At 36.8% G+C, this 24,154-nt stretch overlaps 1 pseudogene; it reads left to right on the forward strand.

The window, feature by feature from the left end:
• The first annotated feature begins 8,195 nt into the window (after positions 1-8,195).
• LOC144457641 (protein LEG1 homolog) overlaps positions 8,196-24,154 on the forward strand; it is a 29,921-nt pseudogene continuing 13,962 nt past the window's right edge.

Raw genomic sequence — 24,154 nt, forward strand, 5'->3', positions numbered from 1 at the left:
GACTGCAAGTGATACAGCAAGTATTCTAGGAAAGGGTTGGGTTGGAGATAGGGCAATGGATACAGGAGTGAGCCAGAACTAAACAGGACATAGGAATAAGTAGGAACAAATGACTGGGGCCTATAGAGCCAGGGAACAACAGATATCAGATGTGGGAGAAGGGATTTGGTTAAAAATAAGGTAGTTAATGACTAAAGGAACAGAAATATGTGAGGCCAAGATAAGGAAGTCTGTCAAAGATGAGGTAGGCAGAAATCAACAAGTAAAAAATTCCATAGGAAATGAAAGAACAAGGTAAGATAGTGAAGTCAAAGTCCAGTTTATCACCTAGACGTCATAGGATAAAGAATCCAGGAAGAGTCTAAAGGAGCAACAGACTCTGGGCTTCCAATAGCGAGGATACAGGAGACAATGCTAGGAAAGGAACCAACAAACCAAACCCTTAGATCACCTACCTCTTGTTGTTCTTGTCCATACACTGCCTAGATATTTTTAGAGAAAAGTAGTTTTATTATTGTTATATTAATAAACCTTCCATTTATAATGTTCTTTAAAGATTGCAGAAGAAAAATAATTTTACTCTGTCTTGAAGGTAAGTCTGTCAGAAATATTGTTTATCAATTCAAATCTTGTTGAGGGAGAGAGGGAGAGGGAAACAGGGAGGGAGGGAAGGAGGGAGAAAGAGGAAAGGAGAGAGAGAGAGAGAGAGAGAGAGAGAGAGAGAGAGAGAGAGAGAGAGAGAGAGAGAGATGCCCAAATGATGAAGTCTCTTCATGTTCTTGGACATGTTTCTAACACAAGGTACCTTAAACTAACAATCATAAGATTCTAAAACATGAGAAAGCTTCTCAATATGCCCAATGTAGTTTAACAGCTCAGGACTAATGTTGGACTTTACAAACAGAACAACAGTCACTTAATCTTTCAGTTACTCTGCTGGAGAATCATTTTTCTCAACCCACTCAATCTTTACTTCAAAGATATAGCAAGAATTAACAAATAAACATTCCTTCTGATAACTCTAAGGCAATGCTTTCCCCTAAACTACCTCATTCTCTGGTGCAGTAGGCTCAAGACTCAGCTCAGTTCCTACATAGAATACGTCCAACCAAATTAGTTTCTATATGCAGCATAACTGCCAAGTCAACATTTCTGCTCGATTGAGGTTCTGAAGTTCGCTGCCAAAGATGCCTCCTTGTGCCTCATGGCATCAATGCTGCACTGGCTAAAGAACCCAGCTTATAACTCCTACTCTCAGATTCACATGGCTTGCACTCTTGATCTCTTGAAATTCCCAAGGCTGTAGATGCTCCAGTATCTCCACTTAGAACAAAAAACCAAGCAAACAAACAAACAAAGATTAAGGACTGTGGTCCATTTCTCAGTGGACACTGAGAGACAAACGTCACTGAGTTCTCCCAGTAGTAGCTGGATCTGACAAGCCTTTTTTAATGTCTTTCAAGCCAATTAGAGAAGTTTTTTTTTTAACTACATGACTAGCTTACCAGAACCAACTATGGAATATTTATGTAGGGTCCAGTATCTCCTTACACATGATCATGATTCAACAAAGTATCACCAAGCACCCTGAAGGATCTGCACAAGTGCCAAACTGCCATTACATTTAAAGAAAAGGTTTAGGCCTAAGAGAAAGAGGGCCAAAGGATTTTAGTAGAAGACATTGTTTCCTGAGAAGTTTGATTAATTACTGATAAGGTTTCCTACCTTCAACATAGTTCTTTATTGTAAAGATGTTAGAGTAAGAAATATTTCTTTCTTAATATTATCAGTTGAACTGAAAAAAGGAGGTCTCAAAATGGTTCCATAAATTCATAAAGCACTTTGCTCACAAGTCTGTGGAATAGGTAATCCAAGTATTATCATACCCATTTTCAGATGAATAACTTCAGATAAAAAAAGTTAAAAGACTGACCAAGGGTTACATAGTTAATATGTCATATGCAAGATTTTAAATAAAGCCTTCTAACCATAAGACTAGTACTCATTGATATATTTGTCCCTTAAATCAAGTAGATAAAATCTTACTGCTGACAGGTCCATGATTAAGGGGAGCAGAGCTGTGTGCTGTGAAAGATTGAATGCTGGTCCTTAGTCCCAGCTTCCTGGGGAACCAACTGCTTTCCTTGGAAAATTGTTTCCAAGGGATGTTGCTGTCATTACATACATTCTTCTCTTGGTTCTGCTCACTTTAATCTGCATTATTTCATACCTTCTAATGTGCTTTGCAATTAATCTTTTCACCCTTTAAATTTTTTTTTTTACTAAACAATAATATCCCATTACATTTATGTGCCACAATCTGTCAAACCATTCTCTAATTGATAGGCACCCTTACTTAGACTTTACTTTTCTTTCTTTTTTTTTTTTGCCCTTTTATCCTGTGCTTCAAAATCAAGAAGTTTGTTTGCTTGCAACTTTTCTCTTCCTGGCATACTCCTTCTTCTTAACTTCATTGCCTGTCTCCATTCCCACTTGTTTCCCTGTTTAGTCTGGTGTGTTTTACACCAAACTCTCTCTCTCTCTCTTTGTGTGTGTGTGTTTTGCACTCCTTTGTTATGGAGTCAGGTTCTTTTGAAGCCTGTCCTCTCCACTTCTCTCTTCACATTTATATATTCTTACAAATTCTTCTACTCATGTGCTTGAATTATGAAAAATAGCAATCTGCAACCTCAACTTCATCCTTTCTACACTAGTGTATTCCTTTTGTTCTCCTTTCTCTTTTACCTTTAAAACCCTTGTGATAGAACCAATCCTCCTCCAGGTCTTCCTTTTGTTCATATACAACTACTTTAATATCTTATGATGATATGTATGAATGTTCTAAAAAAACACTTCTTCTCTTTTAGAATGTTAGCATTGCCTCTTTACATTTCTAGATTTCTCTTGATTCTTGTGTTTGCATCTCAAAGTTCCTACTTAATTTTGGTCTTTTCATAAGAAATGCTTCCCCTTTTAAAAAAAATCACCAGTACTTAGCACGTAGTGAGCGCTTAAAAATTACTTCTTGGCTTGATTTGAAACTTCTCTTTTTAAAGTTCCATTCTGACCCCATCTCATATCTAACCCCCATTATATTATATTTAGCTTTGTAGAATTATTCTTGGTTGTAAGCCCACGACTTTTGCATTTTGAGAGATTGTATTGAGAACTCCACTCTCATTTATTATAGAAGTGGTCAGGTTTTGTGTGATCTTGACTGTGGTTGCTTGTTCCATTAACTGCTTTTTTCTGGATACTCTTTTTTTAATAGCATATTTTCCCCAATTACATGTCAAGACAATGTTTTTTTTTCAGTGATTGGGGTCAAGTGACTCACCCAGAGTCACACAGCTAGTAAGTGTTATGTGTCTGAGGCCAGATTTGAACTCAGGAACTCCTGACTTCAGGGCCAGTGCTCTATCCACTGCACCACCTAGCTGCCCCCTCAAGACAATTTTTAACATTCATTTTTATATTCATTTTGATTTCCAATTTTTTTCTCCCTTCTCCTCTTCCTAAAATGGTAGGCAATTTGATATAGGTTATTTATGTGCAATCATGTAAACCATATTTCCATATTAGTCATAGCTGTGAAAGAAGAAACAGATCAAAAGGAAAAAGAAACCATGAAAAAGAACAAAATAAGTGAAAAAAGTATGCCTCAATCTGTATTCAGAGTTCATCTTTTTTTTTTTTATCTGGATGTGGATAGCATTTTCCTTCATGAGTTCTTTTACTTGTCTTGGATCATTGTGTGGCTGAGAAAAGCTGAGTCATTCACAGTTAATCATCACACAATTTTGCTAATACAGTGTACAGTGTTTTCTTGGTAATGCTCATGTCTTTCCAGTTTTTCTGTTATTGCATAACAGTATTCCATTACATTCATGTACCACAGATTGTTCAGTTACTCCCCAATTGATGAGCATACCTCAATATCCAATATTTTGCAACCAAAGAAAGGGCTGCTATAAATGTTTTCGCACGTGTAGGTCCTTTTCCCTTTTTTATGATCTCTTTGGGATATAGACATAATAATGGCTAGATCAAAGGGTATGAACAGCATGGTTGCTCTTTGGGCATACTTCCAAATTGCTCTCCAGAATGGTTGGATCAGTTCACAACTCCTCCAACAGTTCATTAGTGGCCCAATTTTCCCACATCCTCTCCAACATTTATCATTTTCCTTTTTTATTGTCATTTTAGTCAATATGATAGGGGTGAGACGGTACCTCAAAGTTGTTTTTAATTTGCATTTCTCTCATCAAAAGTGATTTGGAGCACTTCTTCATATGACTATAGATAGCTTTGATTTCTTCATCTACCAATTGTATGTTCATATGACTATTTATCAATTGGGAAATGGCTTGTTTTCTTTTAAATTTGACTCAGTTCTCTATATATTTGAGAAATGAGGCTTTTATCAAAGACACTTGCTGTAGACTATTTCCCTGCTTTCTGCTTTCCTTCTAATCTTGGTTGCATTGTTTTTGTTTTTTAAAAAGCCTTTTAATTTAATATAATCAAAATGATCAGTTTTACATTTCATAATATTCTCTATCTCTTGTTCATTTGTGTAACTCACTTAACTTCTCCTTTAAGAATTTGGATGCTATACCACTTGGTGCATATATGTTTAATATTGATATTACTTCATTGTCTATGACACCTTTTAGGAAGATGTAGTTTCCTTCCTTGTCTCTCTTAATTAGGTCTATTTTTGCTTTTGCTTTGTCTGAGACCAGGACTGCTACCCCTGCCTTTTTTTGTTTATTTCAGCTGAAACATGATAGATTCTACTCCTGTCCCTTACCTTTACTCTGTATGTGTCTTTCTGCTTCAAGTGTGTTTCTTGTAAACAACATATCATTGTTCCTTACTTCACAATTATGATTACTGTGTATTTCCTTCCATCCAATTTTCCTCCTGTTTGTCCTCCCTCTCCTTTCACCTTTTTCCTCCTCACCAATGTTTTGCTTCTGTCTACTGCTTCCTTAGGTTTGTCCTCTCTTCTCTCAGTTCCCTTTCCCATCTGAACTTTACTTACTCTCCTCCCTTCCTACTTTCCTGTTAGGAAAGATAGATTTCTATACTCAACTGATTGTGCATATTATTCCTTCTTTGAGCCAATACTAATGATAGTAAGGCTCAAATGGTGCCCATCACCCACCCTCCCATCTCCCCCTGTGCTGTAATAGGTCTTTCATACCTCATCATGTGAAATAACTTACCCCAGTGCACTCCTTTTTCTCATCCCTTAATTATTTTTATGCCATTCCCTCAAAATCACCTTCTACCCATACCTTCTGTCTATGTATATTCTTTCTAGGAATACTATTAGTGGTACAACTTTTAAGAATTACAAATATCATCTTCCTATGTAGGTATGTAAACAGTTCAGCTCCATTGAATTCCTTATGTTTTCTTTTTGCTTTTTACCTTTTTAGGCTTCTCTTGGGTCTTGAAATTGGAGATCCAATTTTTTTTGTCAATTCTGGTCTCCTTATGAAAAGCTTGAAATCCTTCTATTTCATTGGATGATCGTTTTCTCTCTTGAAGCATTATACTTAATTTTCCTGGGTATGTGATTATTGGTTGCAGTCCTAGCTCATATGCCTTCCAGAATATCATGTTCCATGACCTCTGATCCTTTAATGTTACAGCTGCTAAGTCCTGTGTAATCCTGATCGTGGCTCCCCATATTTTAATTGCTTCTCTCTGGCCACTTGCAATATTTTTTCCTTGACCTGATATTTCTATAATTTGGCTGTAATAGTCCTTGGAGTTTTTATTTTGAGATCTCTTTCCTGAGGTTATTTTGCCCTCTGGTTCCAGGATATCATGGCAGTTTTCCTTAAAATTTCCTTAAAAATTTCTTAAAAGATGCTGTAGTGGCCCTCTTTTTGATTATGGGCTTTTAGGTAGCCCAGTGATTCTGATATTGTCTATCCTGGATCTATTTTCCAGCTCAGTTGTTTTTCCCATGAGCTATTTTACATTTTCTTCTATTTTTTCATTCTTTTGAATTTGTTTGATTGATGTCTCATAGACTCATTAGTTTCCACTTGCCCAATTATCACTTTTAAGGTGTTGTTTTCTTCAGTAGATTTTTGTATCTTCTTTTCAATTTGGCCAATTTACTTTTTAAGTGGTTGTTTTCTTTTTCTAACCTGTTGACTCATTTTCATAATTCTCTTGCATCACTCTCATTTCTTTTCCCAATTTTTCTTCTACCTCTCTTATATGACTTCTGAGCTCCTTTTGAGATCTTCCATGAGTTCTTTCTGGGTTTGAGACCACTTCACATTTCTCTTTGTGGTTTTGCCCATAGGTGCTTTGACATTATTGTCCTCTTCTGAGTTTGTGTATTGGTCTTTTCTGTCACCATAATACCTTTATGGGGTCAGATTATGTTTTTTGTTTTGTTTTTTGCTCATCTTTTTTTTTTGGCCTTTCCCCTTTCTTTCAAATTTGAGCTCTGCTGGGTTTTAAAGCTATTTCCTGACTGTTCAAAAAGAATAGGAAAGAAGATCAGTGTCATGTATTAGGTAAGGAAGAATCAGAAAAAAAAAACGTATCTTGATAACCTAGAATTTGATAAACCTAAGAACATGAGTAAGGAAGAACTCCTTACTTGACAAGAATTGGTAGGAATACTGGAATTCAATTTGGCTGAAATAAGGTTTAAAACAACAGTTTGTATTCCACATGATAAGCTTAACAGAATAAGCTCAAATTCATACATTACCTAAATATTATTGATCACACAAAAAAGAATGTTTCAAAGAAAACCAGATCAGATATCTTTCACAACTTGGCAAGTGGGAGAGTGCCTTGTCAAACAAGGAAATGAAAGATATTTCTATTACATGAAATTTACATGTTTTTTGAATGAGCAGATTCTATCAAAGTAGGACAAGAAGGAAAGCTGTTGAATGATTTTTTAAAATTTGCATTAAGTATCAGTAAGGAAGGTTGGATATCTGGAAACATAAAAAATTAACTCAAATATATAAAAATGAAATCATCCCCCAAGATATGAACAGATATTTTTCAAAAGCATATCTTCAGACTGTTAAGAACCATATAAATGCTCTGGATCATTAAAAATAAGAGTCATGAAAACCAAAATTACTCTGAATGAGTAACACTAGTCCTAGAAAAAATGGTCAAAAGTGAGAAAACATGAAAATAGTTCATATAGGAATAGTTAATGTATGAAATGAATGGCACAGCAATAGAGTGTTGGTAAAGTTGTGAACTGTTCCAATAATTATGGAAAGGAATTTGGAATTATGCTAATGTTACTCCTGGAGGAGCATGTAGGCTATGTCCATAGCCAACACTTCAACCTCATAAATATTTTAAAGTGAAATTTCATATCTTGAAACATAACAATGTGATCCGAGTGAGTTACAAACCTAGACTCCCTCCATTGACAGTAGCTTGCCTGATGCCAAATTTTACTTTCTTTGTAAACGAGCAAAACTGCAAATTCTGGAATATCTGTGGTTAATTCAGTGAAGTGTAATTTTACTTTCACTCTTCCTGATGTCAATAATGTCTCCTCTTTCATATGTTTGCTGACCAAAAACTTGTATGACAGCATAATTTTTCTTTTGCAACTGTCATTTATAATTGACACAATTTCATTAATGGAACTATCAAAACCCCTGAACTGCTATGGGGTTTGTGACCCCTGGACAATTTTTTATCAGTGCTGGTGTTGCTTTTTCTTCCCTCCCACCAGGATGGTATAGGACTTGTGGGACAGCTTATTTGATTCCCCCTATGACTGTAACCATTCTATAGAGAAGAATCAGGAATATGGGAGCATGGTGGTATCATTGGAAATTAAGTAATCTTTGGGGAGATAGCAATCCTGTTGCAAAGCAAGGTGCTGGTTATTGCTTTTTGCAGGCCCTCATTCCTAGTCTAGGTGTGACTGCAGTGATAGACTCTGTTAGGAACCTTTCTATTACTCTGGAGAATCTTGCCAAGACACCTCTGCTGTCATTCAACACACCACTGCTGCCATTTCAGGGTTGCAGGCAGAAATTGACTCTATGGCTCATATGGTAATGGAGAACTGAAAGGCCTTAAATATCCTGACTGCTGCTTAGGGAGGTGCCTGTGCTGTTATTCATCAGTCTTGTTGTTCTTATGTAAGCCATTCAGGTGATGTCATTACTAACATGGATGAACTCCAGAGGATTCCGAATGACACTCAGCAGATATCACAGCAAACTCATGTGCCTGCAAGTGATGGAGAATGGTGGGATCTTTCATCCTGGGGGTCATGAATTGCCTCTCTCTTTCAGGATGGAAGAATTTTGTGCTGATTCTTAAATGGGCCTTAGCTATTTTGTGCACTATTATTACTTTCTGAGTATTCATTAATTGTTGTATAACATGTGCCTCCAAATGAGTTACCAGATTCAATCTTCATTGTTGACTTTTTTCTCTTCTCTTAAGCCATTAATGGGTTCTTCCTCAGTTTCTGCTCCCTCAGTTATGGATATCTCTCTATTTAAGACAAAAACTGGTTTTTTATTCATGCTTCCTGAGAGACTCCTCTTAAAACTATGAAAGTTACTTTGTGATCTTTGTGGGGATCTTGCTTATGGCTTCCATTATGCAGCCTATACCTGTGAAAGCTGCAAGACATTCTTTTGCAGAGTACAGAAAGGGGACATTGTTTTCAAATGTTTTTCTTCTGATAATAACCATCCTCCCTCTTATATATGAACATGTCCAGCCTGCCACCTGAAGAAATGTTTCCAGATAAGAATGTCAAGTAAAAAAAAAAGCAGTTCAGAAGCCCCAGTTCTTCATTACCTTCTCAAATTTTTCAAAGTTTAAAGAAAATGAGGTTCAGCTTCCAGGAACCAAGGTGGTAGAATAAGAAGTAAGTCACTCTTACCATCCCTTATTAATCCCCTGAAAGCTCAGAAAGTATCACCTAGGAAAAACCCTGGAACAGCTGAATCATCAGAAAGATGGAGTACAGCAGTCGCGTAGCTCAGGAAGCTTGAGGGATTAATGGGAAAGGCCCCTCTTGCCTTGGCAGAGGGGGAGCAGTACAAAAAGGGAGGTGTCCCACCAAGCTAGCAGAAAGCTCCACCTTAGCATACCAGAGTAGATCCCGAACCTTGGGTGTGAAGCAGGCAAGCACTAACACCAAGACCCCTGAGTGCTTCAGTACAGGCCAGGAAACCAGTGAAAACTGTCTTGGAAAACCACTGTGTGCCTCACTGTTTTACGGCAGTCAAGTCTTCCAGTGCCTCAGCAAAACTCTGGAAAGTGCAGCTCCAACCAGGAGGAGAAACATCCTGCACCAGTGAAACATCTATCTGCAAGGAGCCAAAGAAATTGAAAGGCTGGGGTAAGTAGGCAACCTCCAGGGGCCAGACTACCCAACCTTAACCCCTAGAGCTCCAGTGTTGCTGATTATAGCCCAACACCAGGTAAGCTGTCAGAACCCTACAGCTTCCAACTGCCAGCATCTGAGGCCCCAACACACAAAGCCAGGGACCAGGCCCCAGGCTCCCAGAACAAGAAGCTTGGGTCAATGCCCCCTGCTCCCCAGCAGGAAAGCTCAAATTTTTTAAAGACCAGGAAATAAGCAAACACCATGAACAAAAAGAAACATACCATAGATTCTTATTATGGGGACAGTGAAGATCAAGGCAGAAATTCTGAAGAGGACAACATTGTCAACAAACCCATATCTAAAATCTCAAAAGGGAATATGAACTGGTCTGAAGCCCAAAAAGCCTTCTTGGAAGAGCTCAAGAAGGATTTTAAAAGTCAAATAAGAGAGGTAGAAGAAAAATTGGGAAAAGAAATGAGAGGTATACAAGAAAGAGTCAATAGCTTGGAAAAGGAAGGACAAATATTAACTGTAGAAAACAAGTCTTTAAAAAATACAACTGGTCAACTGGAAAAAAGTACACTGAAGAAAACAAGTCCCTAAAAAAATATAATTGGCCAAATGGAAAAAAAGTACACTGAAGAAAACAATTCCTTAAAAAGCAGAATTGGCCAAACAAAAAAGGAGACAACAAAAACTCACTGAGGAGAACTCCTTATAAAGAAAATAGAGAGAACTAGTGTTCCTGGTCTAGCTAGAGCAACTGGTGAATTATCACTCCAAACTGACAGATTATTGGGGATTGTTGAAAAAACTTCTTTTAAGAACCAGCTAAATACTTTATCTCAGCAGACCACAACCCTCATAACAGAAATTTGTCAAACTTCAGACTGCTGGAGAGAACTTGACGTTTCTTTTTTCACTGACCCTTAAGTTTCCATTTTCTTTGTTACTCTAGGCTTTCGCCAACACTAGTGACTGATACTTCTTTTGTTCATAGACATCAACCTATTCCTCATTTGCCTCCACTCTCTATGTTAGAGTCATATAAGACTATTTGTATTGTCTGCAGGGATGTTGCCTCTTATTATCATAATGGAGTAGCTGTTTGTCAAACTTGTTTGAATTGTTCTCACAAAAGAAATAGAATTCCAGGTGCTGTGTGTGAGGCAAACAATGATTGTGCTGCTGCCGTTGAACAACTGCCCCATGGTCCCCTAATTTATATACCCTATAGGGCATGCTTTATTAAAAGGTACCTGTCTCTTGTGACAGGTGTGGAAGGAGAGGGCATTTCAGACCATGAGAAAGATCTGAGGTCCACTTCATTAGAGGGGACCACGGACCCTTTAATAAAATGCCGCTGGCTCAGGGCTCTGCCTCAGTCACTTCTATTGCGGGAGAGAAATTTTAATCCCCACACTTTGTAACATCTCTTGGATATACCACCTTCTCTCCTCTGACACTGCCACCATCCAAGTGCAGGCTTTTACCACATCACACCTGGACTATTGTAACAAGCTTCTGGCTGGTCTCCCTGTCTCGATTATTTCTCCCCAACATAGCCCATGCTCCACCCAGTTGTAAAACTGATTTTCCCAAAGTGCAAGTCTGACCATGTTCCTCCCTCTCACGTGCCATTCCATAAACTCCAATGGCTCCCTATCACATGTAGGATAAAATATAAAGCCCTCTGTTTGGTATGGAGAGTTCTTCACAATCAACCCATCTCCTGCCTTTCCAATCTTCTTACACTTTATTCTTTCTACTCGTCTTCTGACTATTCTTACTGAAGAGCACTTCACACAAAACATTCCATTTCCTAACTCAGAGAATTTTCACGGGTTGTTTCTCACGTCTAACATACTTTTTCTCCTCATCACCATCTCTTAGTTTCTCTGGCTTCCTTCAAGTTATGGTTAATATCTCACCTTCTACAAGAAGCCTTTTCTGATCCTCTCTGATATACATGCCTTACCTCCATTAATTAGCTCCACTTCATCCCATATATATTGTTTACAAATAGCTATCTGCCTGCTGTCTGCTGTACCTGCCCTCATTGGATTGTAAGCTCTTTGAGAGCAGGGTCTGTTTTTTGCTTTTCCTTGTGTCCCTAGAACTAAGCACAGTCAATGCCTGGCACATAGTAGGTGATTGATAAGTGATTGTTGACTGGCTAGTAGTCTCATTTGTAAACATAATAAAAAGTCATAAAATGCACTGCTTACAATAAACCTACAAGATAATTGATGCTCATATTATTTTACAAATGAAGTAATTGAAGCTCAGTTAAAGTGACTTGCCAAGGATATTCAGCTAGGAAGTCTCAAAATCTGCAGTCAAACACCAATCATTGGCTCCAAACCCTGGGATCTTTCAAGAACATTGGGGCTAGTCATGACTCTGCTGATACTGGTTAAGACATTTTACTGCTCTTGCCTTTAGTATCCTTATCTTCAAAATGCAGGAATTGTGCAAAGTGATATTTAAGGTACCTTTGGACCCTAACATCCTGTGACTGTGATTTCACAATTTTCCTTAGGGATAGTTGTGTTTACCAGAATACCTCAGCAAATGTTGAGATAGATTTTAATCTCTTTAGCACTAAGATAAACATAAAGGGCTATTACTTCTTTAATTTTTAAGCATGTTTACATTTTCTTTCTATCCCTCTCTCCTTTTTTCCCCCCAGTGTAAAGATAAGGAGTGAACTTGTGATTTCATTGGTATAAGAATTCTCAGGTGAAGAAACACCTTCTACCAATGCAACTCGGCACGTTCTCTGCAGTATAGAGTCAGATAGAGTTGTATAGAGCAGTGGGATGTTAAGTGACTGACTGACCTTGGGTCATGCAATCAGTATGTCTGAGAGGCAGGTATTCAACCCTGGTTTTCTTGGCTCTTTATTTAGTGTGTCATGTCATCTCTCCAAGGTAAAAGAAATAAAATCAAGCAAAATAATTTTTGGTATCTTATGTTTTGTAGAAAATTATGGGGCAAATATTTGAAGTGACTTAAACTGTACAGTAGATTCCAACTTGTGCCAGAGTAGTTCAGAGCACAACAAATACAGGATAGGCATAGAGAAAAAAATGCTTAGGTCAGGAAGATAAAAAAGATGAATAATCTCAGATCTTACTATGGTGTGATGGAAAGAGCACTATTCTTGGAGACAAATGACTTGAGTTCAAATCTTGATTAACCACTTACTGGACTCATGAGGGGTACTAGCAGTCACTTCATTTCTCTGTTCCCCAATTTTCTCATTTGTAAAATAGCTATGGCAATTTTTTAAATATCTAAAATAGAGAGTAGCTCTAAGGAAAGCCCTTTATAAACTTTAAAGGTCTATATGAATATGAGCTGTGAGTTTAGGTGCTGCATTATTCCCTAAAGAATAACAAAGTCATAACAATAAGACTGCCTGCTACCCACTATAGGAAGCCTCTTTATATATATATATATATATATATATATATATTATATATATATATATATATATATATATATATATATATATATATATATGTATATATGTATGTATGTGTATATACATACATATATATATATATATATATATTTCTAAGCCTTTCTTCCTCCAAATGTCTCCAACAACAAAAAAGCAAAAAAAAAAATTGTAAAAATATGCACATTAAAACAAAACAAATCCAAATATTTACAACACCCCCACAAAAGAATGTCTCATTCTGCACTTCTGGTTTCTCAAGAGATGAGCAGGCATAATTCACCATCAGTATTCTAGAGTTGATCATTGTATAGATCAGAGTTCTTATATCGTCTTTTAAAGTTGTTTTTCTTTACAGTGGTCTTTTTATAATGTAAACTGTTCTGATTATGCTCACCATTTTCTTCATCAGTTCCTATGTATCATTCCAGATTCCTCTGAATCAGTCTCTTTTATGATTTTTATAGTCTACTAATATTCCATTTCATTCTTAAACCATAATTTGCTTAGTAATTCTCCAATTTAAGGATACTCCCTTTTGTTAAGTTTTTTTCTATGATAAAAAGTTTCAATAAACATTTTTGTACGTATTAGTTTTTTTCTTCTTTATTTTCTCTCTTGGGGTGCAGGTCTTATAATGCTATTTTTGAATCACACTTAAGTGACTTTGGGTATAATTCCAAATTGCTTTCCAAAATGTCAGGACCAGTGACATTTTGACAACCAACTATATACCTGTTTTTCTACAGCTGCTCCAATAATTATCAACTTCCTTTTTTTTTGTCATTTTTACAATTCTCATAGATAAGAAGTAGAATCTCAGGGTTGTTTTAATTGAGATTTACACAATTATTGGTTACTTGGAGCATTTTTTCATATAGTTATCAATAGGTTGATTTCTTCCTTTGAAAACCACCAGAATTCAGGGTTATATGAGCAATAGACAATTTTTATGATCTCCATGACTTCTCAAATCTCTCCAAATCCAAAGATAAAGCAACTTTAGCTCTCTCCATGTACTAGGACACCCAGAATTTTTTTAAAAAGGCAAAATATAAAAACATAAATTGATGCCCTAATGCCTACCTTCAGATCATTCACCACTCATTCCTTCACCTCCCATACTGCTGGCAGTGAGGCTGCACTAGCTGATCTAAGTACCAACATATGGGATTATAACAAAACAACCATACGTTTTGGTCCTCCCTCCCTCTTTCTACTGCTGTGGAAACCCCAGATCTATGCTAAAGAAATTTATTTGGGTTACAACAGACAGCCAGCAGCAGCCTGTCAGGAGTGGAGGGACTGCTGAGGGTTGCAAAAACCAGACAGTGCCATAACAATCTGTAGCACAGCACTGCCAAGCTCTTAACTACTGTTGTTGGGCTGGAGAACTGAGGAGCAGAGGGAATGGGAAAAGTCACCAGAAAGGAAATCATAGATATGTGCCTGTGGAGGGTGTGTGTGTGTGTGTGTGTGTGTGTGTGTGTGTGTGTTGCTATGCACTACACTAATCCTGAAAGAAAAAACTGAGCATCTAGATAGATCCAGTTCTTTCAACCAAAAGTCACTTGGGGCAGAGGCCTAGGCTATTGATCCATGATTACCCAGTGAGAGAGGAGGCTAAGACTTTGTGATCCAGCCTTGAAGGAAACCACCAATAGATGGGAGTCAGAAAGTAAGCAATAGGGAAAGATAATGACAACAAAAGACTGAAATTACCAAGGATCCCAGGAAGAAAAAAAAAGCTCAAAGATATTGAATATAATCAGATAGATCAATGACAGAGAGAAATATGAACTCCAGTTCACATAAATGAGTTCAGGCATCTATAAATACTACAAATACTTATTTGACGACGGGAGAGGGTTCCACTGATGAGCATTCCAATAGTCTGTGAAGGGTGATTGGGACTGGGTATGATATGCAGTATTGGGTGCTTTAAAAGTCCACTCACAGGTGAGCATGGACTCAGAAAGGAGATTTTGAGACAAATGTGGGGAGGAAGGTAAGTGGTAGGGAACAGATCCGTGGGTGGGCTGCATAATCAGAGTGTGATGGGGAAGGGCTTCTACCTCTCATAGTCCTCTGTGATAACTACAATAATTGGTATTGTTCTGTGAGTGAGGCATAATGGGAAGGGAGAACCAAAGGATCAAACTCCAAAAGTCAGTGGCAGGAAGTGCCTAGAGGGAAGAACCTAAAATAAATATCTGGGAAGCTTTGAATGCATGAAGAATACGTAGAATGGATAAAGACTGGATAATTATAGGGGTCATGAATCATGAAATGAGAGTCTAGAGTAGACACAGGATGGGTAATGAAGAGAGTGAGAGATATTATTTTTGGAGAGGAGTACAAAATGAAATGTATAAAAATAATGGACAGGACTAATGGAAGGGGAGGAAAGGAAAGAAGATGAGAAGAAAAAAAGAGGGGGTGAAGAATTATATGACCAAATAAAACTAGGAGAGAAGGAATTAATAAGTGAAACTACAAAAGGGAAGAGGTAACAGATAAGAAGAGTGGACCAGCAGTGATGAGAAGAGAGACAGTGGCAGTAGCGCCACCTTAAAAAAATTAAGGCAAAGTAACTGAAGGAATAGAGAATTATGTTGATAGAAGAAGAGGGGAAAAACATAACATGAGGAAAGTCAACATCAGAGACACAAAATGTATGTTCTTTTTGTTTGACTATAGTTTAGAACACTGGCATCAAACTCAAATAGAAACAATTCCTGTGGGTGTATATTGACTTAGAAAATCACAAATTAATTTTATGTTGTATTGTACTTTTATTTATTTTGTTAAATATTTATCAATTAAATTTTAATCTGTTTTGAGTCACACTAGGGAGTTTTGCTGGCATGTGGCACGTGCAGCATGTGGGCAGTGAGTTTGAGATCTCTGGTTTGGGGGGAATCTTGTGATTCTTAAAAGATCTCTCATCCTGTTTTCCAGGGGATTTGTTTTTTGATAGTAGATACAATTGTTTCTCATTATTCATGGATTCCATATCTGAAATTTTGTCTACTAGTTAAAATTTATTTGTAATCTCCAAATGAATATTCACAGTAGTTTTTGTGGTCATTCTTGGATGTGTGCAAAGTGCTGAAAAATATATGAGTTGCCCTGGCTCCTGTTTTCCCAGCTGTGGTCAAACAAAGTGATGTTCTATTCTAGTTTCAGCTCTCATACTATAAACATGTAGCATTTTAAAATTTAATTAGTACCTTATTTTTAGCATTTTTCTGCTTCTTATTGGTGATTCCACCGTTTAAAGTGGCCCCAAGCATAGTGCTATCTAGTGTTCTTAAGCACAAGAAGACTATGATGTGCCTTATGAAGAAAATACATGTGTTAGATAAACTTCATTTCAGGAATGAGTCAAGGTTCTGCTGGTCATTAGTTCAATGTTAAGAAATCCACAATATGGTGCTTCCAGAAAAAAAGAAGAGGAAATTTGCCAATCTTTATGTGAGGCCAGTGCTCTCAGCGAAGTGCCAAAGTGGAAGTCTACATCCACATAAGGTGCCCTCCAAACAAAAGTCCATGTATTATAATTTCTTTATCTTGATTTAGGGAACTTCAAATCAATCAATAGTTCCCTTGATCTCTCCCCCTCCCACATACACACAAATGCAGTTTTAAAATGTCTTCTATAAAAATAAAGGAATCTTGCTGTATGTTAGTGTCTTATGTCAATCTCGTCTCCATCAAGCAAAACATAAACCTATGATGCCAGTGTTTACTTGTGTGACCTTGGGCAAGTCACTTAATCTCCACTTGCCTCAATTTCCTCAGCTATGAAGTGGAGATAATAAAAGCAACTATCTCTTAGAGTTATTGTGAGGATTGAATAAAACAATATTTGTAAAGTGTCTTTCATATAGTAAATACAATAAAATTATATTAATGATATTATTACTAATAAATTCCTGAATGAAACCCCAAAATGAAATATCCAAGGACTTCATAGCTAAAATCTAGAACTTGCATGTCAAAGAAAAGATACAGCAAGTATCCAGAAAGAAAAAAAATTAAGTATCAAGTAGTCACAATCAAGATTACAAAGTTAATTGGTAACTAATACTATAAAGGATGGGGGATGTTGAAATGTGATATTCCCAAAGGCAAAACTTAGAGACTTACAACTCAGAATGCTTTTGTTATGTTTTGATTATTTTAAAAGAAGAAAGAAAAGGAAGGAAGAAAGGAATATATTAAGGGAATAAAAAAGGAAGGAGGAGGTAGAATTTGCTATCTCATGTAATTAGGATTCACAAGAAAACAAACAGGGAAGAAGGGATGGGGAACTAAGCTTCATTTGAACCTCACTTGCATCTGAACCAGGAAGAGGGCGCATATACATAAAGAGCCTGATGCATAAATCTATTCAAATCAACAGAGAAAACAGGAAAGATCAAGAAGGGGAGAAAATATGAATGGGGAGATCTAGAGAAGAATTAGCCATAATATCATAACCAAAAATCTTTTTTTATTCCTTTAATTGCTTAAAATGATCAAGCATTTATTTTTCTCTTGCCCACATCTGTCCCTTCACTGAATAATAAAAGAAAACAACATTCCATAATAAATATGTGTAGTTGAACAAAATAAATTCGCTTATTTGCCATGTTCAAAAAAACACGTGTGTCATTCTGCTTATTTGTTCCATCACCTCTCCATCAGGAGATGGATAGCATTCTTCAACACTAGTCTTATGGCATGATAGTTAATTATGTTTTGACCAAAGACTTTCAATTTTTTTAATACACCAGCAAGTATTTATTAAGCAAAACAAATGCCAACTTCATAGGCTTAATTGTAGAGGGAGTGGTGTTAAAAGGAAATAAAAAGGATAAGATTAGAGTCTGTGCAAAGGAGAAGGCAAGAAAAGGAGTGGAAGATGATTGATTCAAGTTGGATCACTATTGTTAATCATACTTCTCTCTCACCACCCTATCTTCTTGGAAAGGAGGAAGGAAGGAAGGAGAGGGAAAAAGTATAATAGAACAAGGAGGGAAATGAACAATTAACAATCATAACCAAGAATGTTTATCATAGGAACTCACTTATAAAATGTAACAGTACAGGAGAATAGATCAGAAAGCAGAACCAGCCATAAATTGTTTGCAGGAAACACACTTGAAAAATAAAGATTTGCACAGTTAAAATAAGGGGATAGAACAAGATATATTATGCTTCGGGTGAACTTAAAAGTCATAGGTAGTAATACTTATCTCAGACAAGCCAAAAGTAAAAACAGACTTGAACAAACATGGATAACAGGGTCTCCAACTTCTGTACAGGTTCTAAACTAGGTGTATATTACATATGGAACAGCTTTTATGCCTCCCCAATCCAGAAAATTTGTATAGTAAAGGATCCCATGAACACATACAAAATTCAGAAACGTAAAGTACTCAAATAGTCCTCCCCAAGGGAAACTGGACTTGGGGTTGCTGTCATGTATCCATTAGTCATTTAAGTGAGTCCTTCTTTATCACAGAGTTCAATAGTCTCCCAAGACTCATAGTATCACACTGTTATTCAGACTTGCCCATGGAGGAAAACATACTTGGAGGAGAGAGGTTGATGATTTAAAAAAAAAAAAAGCCAAAGCACTTCTTTGGCCTATCCTGTCTGAATGATTGAATGCCTGTGTTCTCCAAATCAAATGCTGCATCAGGAAAAATACAGACTATCCTTTTCTTTCTCCAAGAAGCATTAGAAAATCGTCTTCTCTTTAGACATTCTGGTACCCGAACTTTTGAACTCAGGAAATGAATAGGAAAAAAGAATGAAAAAGGAAAAAGTTGGGAAAAGGTAGGGTTGACTTAGTAGATAAAAAGTATCAGGCTACAGGGGAAATCTATTCTAGCAAAAATATTTCCTTAGTGCTATGATTGTCTTTGTTAGATTCTTTCTAGCCCATCTCTAATTTGTTTTAATCAGAGAAAAACACAGTCTTAGAATTTGAAAGAGCCTATGAGATCATCTTGTCCAACTCTTGCACTTTAAGATGAAAAACTGGCTTCTCAAATACTGTATTGGATATAGCCCCACTCTGCTACTATAATTAGCGCTGGCCTGAATATCTGTAACAATCTCTTTGAGACTGGAGATACCCATGCCCAGACCCATGCAAATTTGCTTCTATTCATGCTAAGAGTATGGACCGAGGCTACCTACAGCCTACCCTTGTGTTCCTACTTCAAACCTCTCTGGCTTAGCATAGTGAATTTCAACTCTGGTAGAGTGCCTTTTCATCTGTTATACCTCTAAATCAGGGCTTATATGATACCCTGGTACAGACATAATCTAACCAGACATGATCTACGTTCATAGTTGTTCTCGTCTGAAAAGCTTAAGATGATAGATTATAGCATTGCAGACTAGGCAGGGTTGTCTTTTATTACCTTGGGCTATGGCTATATTTTATTTCTTGGGCCACATAGATTAAAAGTCTTTAACAAAGCTGACAAAAACCTGAGCTAAGTAGACGGATTGTGTTACCTATTTATGTCATAGGAAGTATCAGAGGATTGGGAAAAAGTCAGGAAATCTGGGTCTTAGTCTTATTCTTGTTGTCTAACTAGCTGTGTGAACTTAGGAACATCACTTCAGCTCTCTGACTCTTAGTTTCTTCAGGTAAGGTCAAGGGATAAACTATAACTCAGTAGGGCTCTTAATGAATGGTCCACAAACTTGTTTTTTAAAAATATTTTTATAATTGTGTGCCAATATAATTGATTTCCTTTATAATATGATGTAGTTTAGTTTACACTATAGAACTTTACTCCAAGTTGGGCTTCATAAGTTTCATCAGATTGCCAAATGAGTCCATGGCAAAAACAAAAATGATAAGAACTCATAAAGTATCTTTAAAGCTAAAAGTATCAAAATTCTTTGTATAATTTTTCTGCCCTCAAATACAAATGAAATAAATTGATGATATGAAGTACAGAGCATATGTAATCTTTTGTATGTCACATTCCATGTTGTACACCAAAATTTATTATTGATCTTATAAAAGATCCCTAAATCAAGAGAGTCTATAAGCAAAACATTTTGTCATACCCAGCTTGTTGTGCTTGACTCTACTGAATAAATGTTTCTCCTTGCCTCTCCTCCTTTTAAGCCTCCTGTGATCATTTAAGCTCAGCCTGGCAAGGTAAATATTCTTCTTTCTCTATTGTAATTGTGTAACTCTTTCTTGGTTCAGACACTGTTCCCAGATTTGTCATCAACCAACTGACAGGTAGAGATATGTGTCAACAAAGTAGTTTCTTTTAGGGCCTATAAAAACACTTTGCTCCTGTGTAAAAATTGAAGAAAAGCAAAATGGGCAAAGTATGGGATTTTCTCTGATAATTTTACTTTCAGTATTTCTATGTCTCTTTCCTACCAGGTCAGCCACAGTGGAGAATTTTGGCTACCCCTACCTTTGGGACCAGGTGCCTGGAAATGTAGATCTCCCAGTCAAGGATGACAAAATTATCATGGATCATTGGGACTATAGAGACTGATTAAGCATGGATGAAATGATACTAAACTATTCAGCAAAATACTTCACTCAATTTGGAATAAATAATACTGGGAATGCATTCTGGGCACTCACCATAATTTATAGAAAATTCTATGAAACAGGTATGAACATTTTAACTATTTCAAAAAGTTCTTACTCTTTTTCATAAGCCATAGTAGTCATGAGAATACAATTCCAGTAAATGCTCTTTGAGTGCTATGGTCTGAATGCCCTAGGGTTATTCTGGAAGAATGAGCATTTCATCCACCAATGATCATAGTACAGGGAGTCTGTTTACAAACTGGTATTTTGTTTTAAGGAAAAACAAATATAACATGGAACTTTAAAAAAAATTATTACAATAATGAGGAAAAAATCACAGATTTTGAAAATTGAAAGGGAGTTCAGTGACAATTGAGTACAACCTGTATATATATCTATCTATGAAAGAATGCCCACTAGCCAAGATTTTGTATCTTTATGCTATGATCAGGTAGTTATGTTCCTAATTTTCTGTGATATTAATCATTTTTTAAGCTAGATAGCTCTTCCTTTCAGATAGCTAGGGTGTGTGTGTGTGTGTGTGTGTGTGTGTGTGTGTGTTGTGTGTGTGTATGATGCAGAGGTCTATCAGTAGCGAAGAGAAAGGCAAAAAGCTTGAACAATGTATAATATCAGTTTTAAGAGAAAAGGTTAGAGATTTTTTTTTTTTTTGCTGAGGGAATTGGGGTTAAGCGACTTGCCCAGAGTCACGCAGCTAGTGAGTGCTGTGTCTGAGACTAGAATTGAACTCCGGTCCTCCTGACTCCAGAACCAATGCACTACCCACTGCACCACCTAGGTGCCCCAGCATTAGAGATTTGACCTGTAATTTCATTGGTATAGGGAATTCACGGGTGATAATTTCATTGGTACAGGGAATTCATAGATGAGGAAACATTCTCTACCAATGTAGGTCAGTCAGCATGTTGTTTGCAACTTAAAGCCTTAGCATACTGAGCCATTAAAGGATTTGCCTGGGATTACAAGACCAGTATGTGTCAGAGGCAGAACTTGAACCAAGATCTTCTCGGACTTGAGGACAGCTCTCTATCCATTATGCCATGCCACCTCTTGAGAGTTTCAAACCCCTCTAAGAAACCTGGTCCTCCTTTTGGCAGTTCTAATGACAAGGCTTTATCCAAAGTGTTATTTCCTATCCTAGTCTCCCAAGTTCAATGAGAACAATAGGATGCAGGAAGGCAAAAAAAAAAAAAGAAGAAGAAGAAAAAAGAAAAAAAAGAAAAGAAAAGATTCAAATCCACAGGATCATAGGATCTAGATAGTCAGTCTGATGTACAATGCCTGCTTTTGTGTCTGTAATTTAAATCAGGGGAACAAGGTCAACCTGTGACACCTCAGCTGTACCATCAGTATTTCTCTAGGCTCTAGAGCAGTCCAATCTGTTTCCATCTCTTTTTTAGGATTTTATTTCCTTCCTCTTCAATTATTTTCTTAAAAGTCTTTAAATTTCTTGTCCCATTTCTAAGGTTCATTTATTTTACAGTTTCCTTCTTGCAGGAAACTCCTAAAAAGGTACTGGATTTCAGATAAGCCCATGAAGACTGAAGAGATAAAATAATGGTTTTAACTCTGTCTTGGGATACCTTGAACTCTAAATTTGACAGTCCTGCCTAAAGACATCCACCTTCATTCTCAGCACCACACCTCCCATATCAAGAGGAAAGCATACTAGCTGCCTGTATACTCTGGGGCCTAGGTGGCTCTGATAATTGAACAAGGGATATTCTATAGAGTGTTATCAGATGCTTCCAAAGTTTTGGAAAACTCTGCATTTACTTACAACACCCAACTTCCACTAAACCCCCGAATCTTCCCAATAGGACCAACTTGGTAGTTAGATTGTTCAAGAGTGGCTAAGTTCTGAGGAACTTTTCCAATAGTCAATGGTACATTCCTCTGCACAGGTGGTCATGAGCTAAAAAGGAGTTGTCTGGCAAAACCAAATCAAAGTTGATAAAATTTGGCTGCAGCCTCATTATCTTTTTAAATCAATTTTCTTAAGCCTGCTCCAGAGTCTAAAGCATACTAGGTTCAGTGAACAAGTTAAGAATTTTTTTTGAGTACCTCGTATATTGTATCTATGAGATGGGCCAACAGGCAATTACTGAAAGTTAGAAATTACCCCTGACATTTTGGCCTAAATCAGAAATGGATGGACTGGTGAGTATTTTGGGATAATATGAACTCACTTATGTGTTTAAGTTTTGTGCTTGGACTTTCTCTTTTTATTTTATCTATGGGTGGCTGCTGATTTACTACAAAATCATTTATTCAAAGAGGCATTTGCTACTCATTTGAGGGAATACAAAGGAGAAGAGAATTTGATTAATTTTCCTTTTCATTTATAATTTTTAAAAATCTCACGTTTATATTAAATGCCATTTATGGGCAAACCACTGCATTAGTTCCTGTCCAAAGACAAAAATGAAATACTCCCTGTCCTCAAGAAACTTATATTCTACCTTTCAAGTAAGTTAGATGTGTATATGATAACTTAAAGGAGGAGAAAACATTAATGACTCAAGTGATCAGGAAAGGCTTCCCAGAAGAGATGATAAACGAGCTAAGTCACTGAAGAAGGTAGAAATTATAAGAGGCATAAATGAGAAAGTAATCTGTTCTAGGCATCTGGAACACTGTATTCAAAAGTACAGAGGCAAGATATGGAATGTTGTGTATTGAAAACAGCAAGTTGGTCAATCTGGTTAGAACATAGAGTGGATAATGGGGAGTCATATGAAATTAGTCTGGAAAGGGAGCTTGGAACCAGACTGTTATGGGTATTAAATACCAAATACATCTTGTTTGTTTGTTTTTTAATCCTAGGAATCATTTAGTTTTCTTGCACAGAAGAGTGACATAGGAATATCAGTTTGGGTGTTGTGCGGAGGATGGATTGAAAACTGGAGTCAGTCCTGAATTCTCTCCTAACCTCACTACTCCTTGATTTGTGATTTTGAGAAAGTTACTAGTCACTCTAGGCCTCCTCAATTTCCTCAGCTATTCAAAATAAGGGTTAGGATCTTAAGGCCCCTGCTTCTGTAAAAATGTATGATAGGAAAGGAAACTTAAAAAAAAAAAGATAATCTCATTGCCAACTGGACTATAAATCTCTGTTTTATTCCACATTAGTTTTCAACATAGCAGCCAATTTCTATTGCCAACGTCCTAAGCATTTGAAATCCTAAAGATCATTTTCCACCTCTTTATGCCTTATAGGCAGATATGATGATCCTTCAAATTATTTAGTCAATGACAATCCAGAAAAAAAGAACTTCATCTCAATCAAAAGTGGATGGGGTGGTGAGTATTTTACAATGCCATGATCTCTGCTCCTGAACTGTCTTATTCCTGTGAAGAGAGCTCCGTGATGAACTATCCTCCTTTCCCCCTATAAAATTTCAAGTCTGATTGGCTTTTTTTTGTTTCAGAGGAGTGGTGAATTTATATGGGAAAAACAAATGACCTTTCATTGCAAGTTATGTATATTGATAAATGTATATGTACATAAGTTTAGTCAAAATGATTAAGGGAAACTGTATCTTCAATAATTCCTGAATACTGCTCTTTAAACAAATCACTCAATCTTGCCAAGTCTCTTTCTGTCACCTCCAGCTGTTCAAGTCACCTGAAGGTCATAGCAATTTAAAGGGTTGGGAATTCTGCAAGACTCAGTCCTGCCGAATCCCCCTCTGTCATCTCCACTTGCTCAGCAGTCATC

This window comes from Phascolarctos cinereus, unplaced genomic scaffold (assembly GCF_003287225.1).
Source record: "Phascolarctos cinereus isolate Bilbo 61053 unplaced genomic scaffold, phaCin_HiC Scaffold_5;HRSCAF=322, whole genome shotgun sequence".
NCBI lineage: Eukaryota > Metazoa > Chordata > Mammalia > Diprotodontia > Phascolarctidae > Phascolarctos > Phascolarctos cinereus.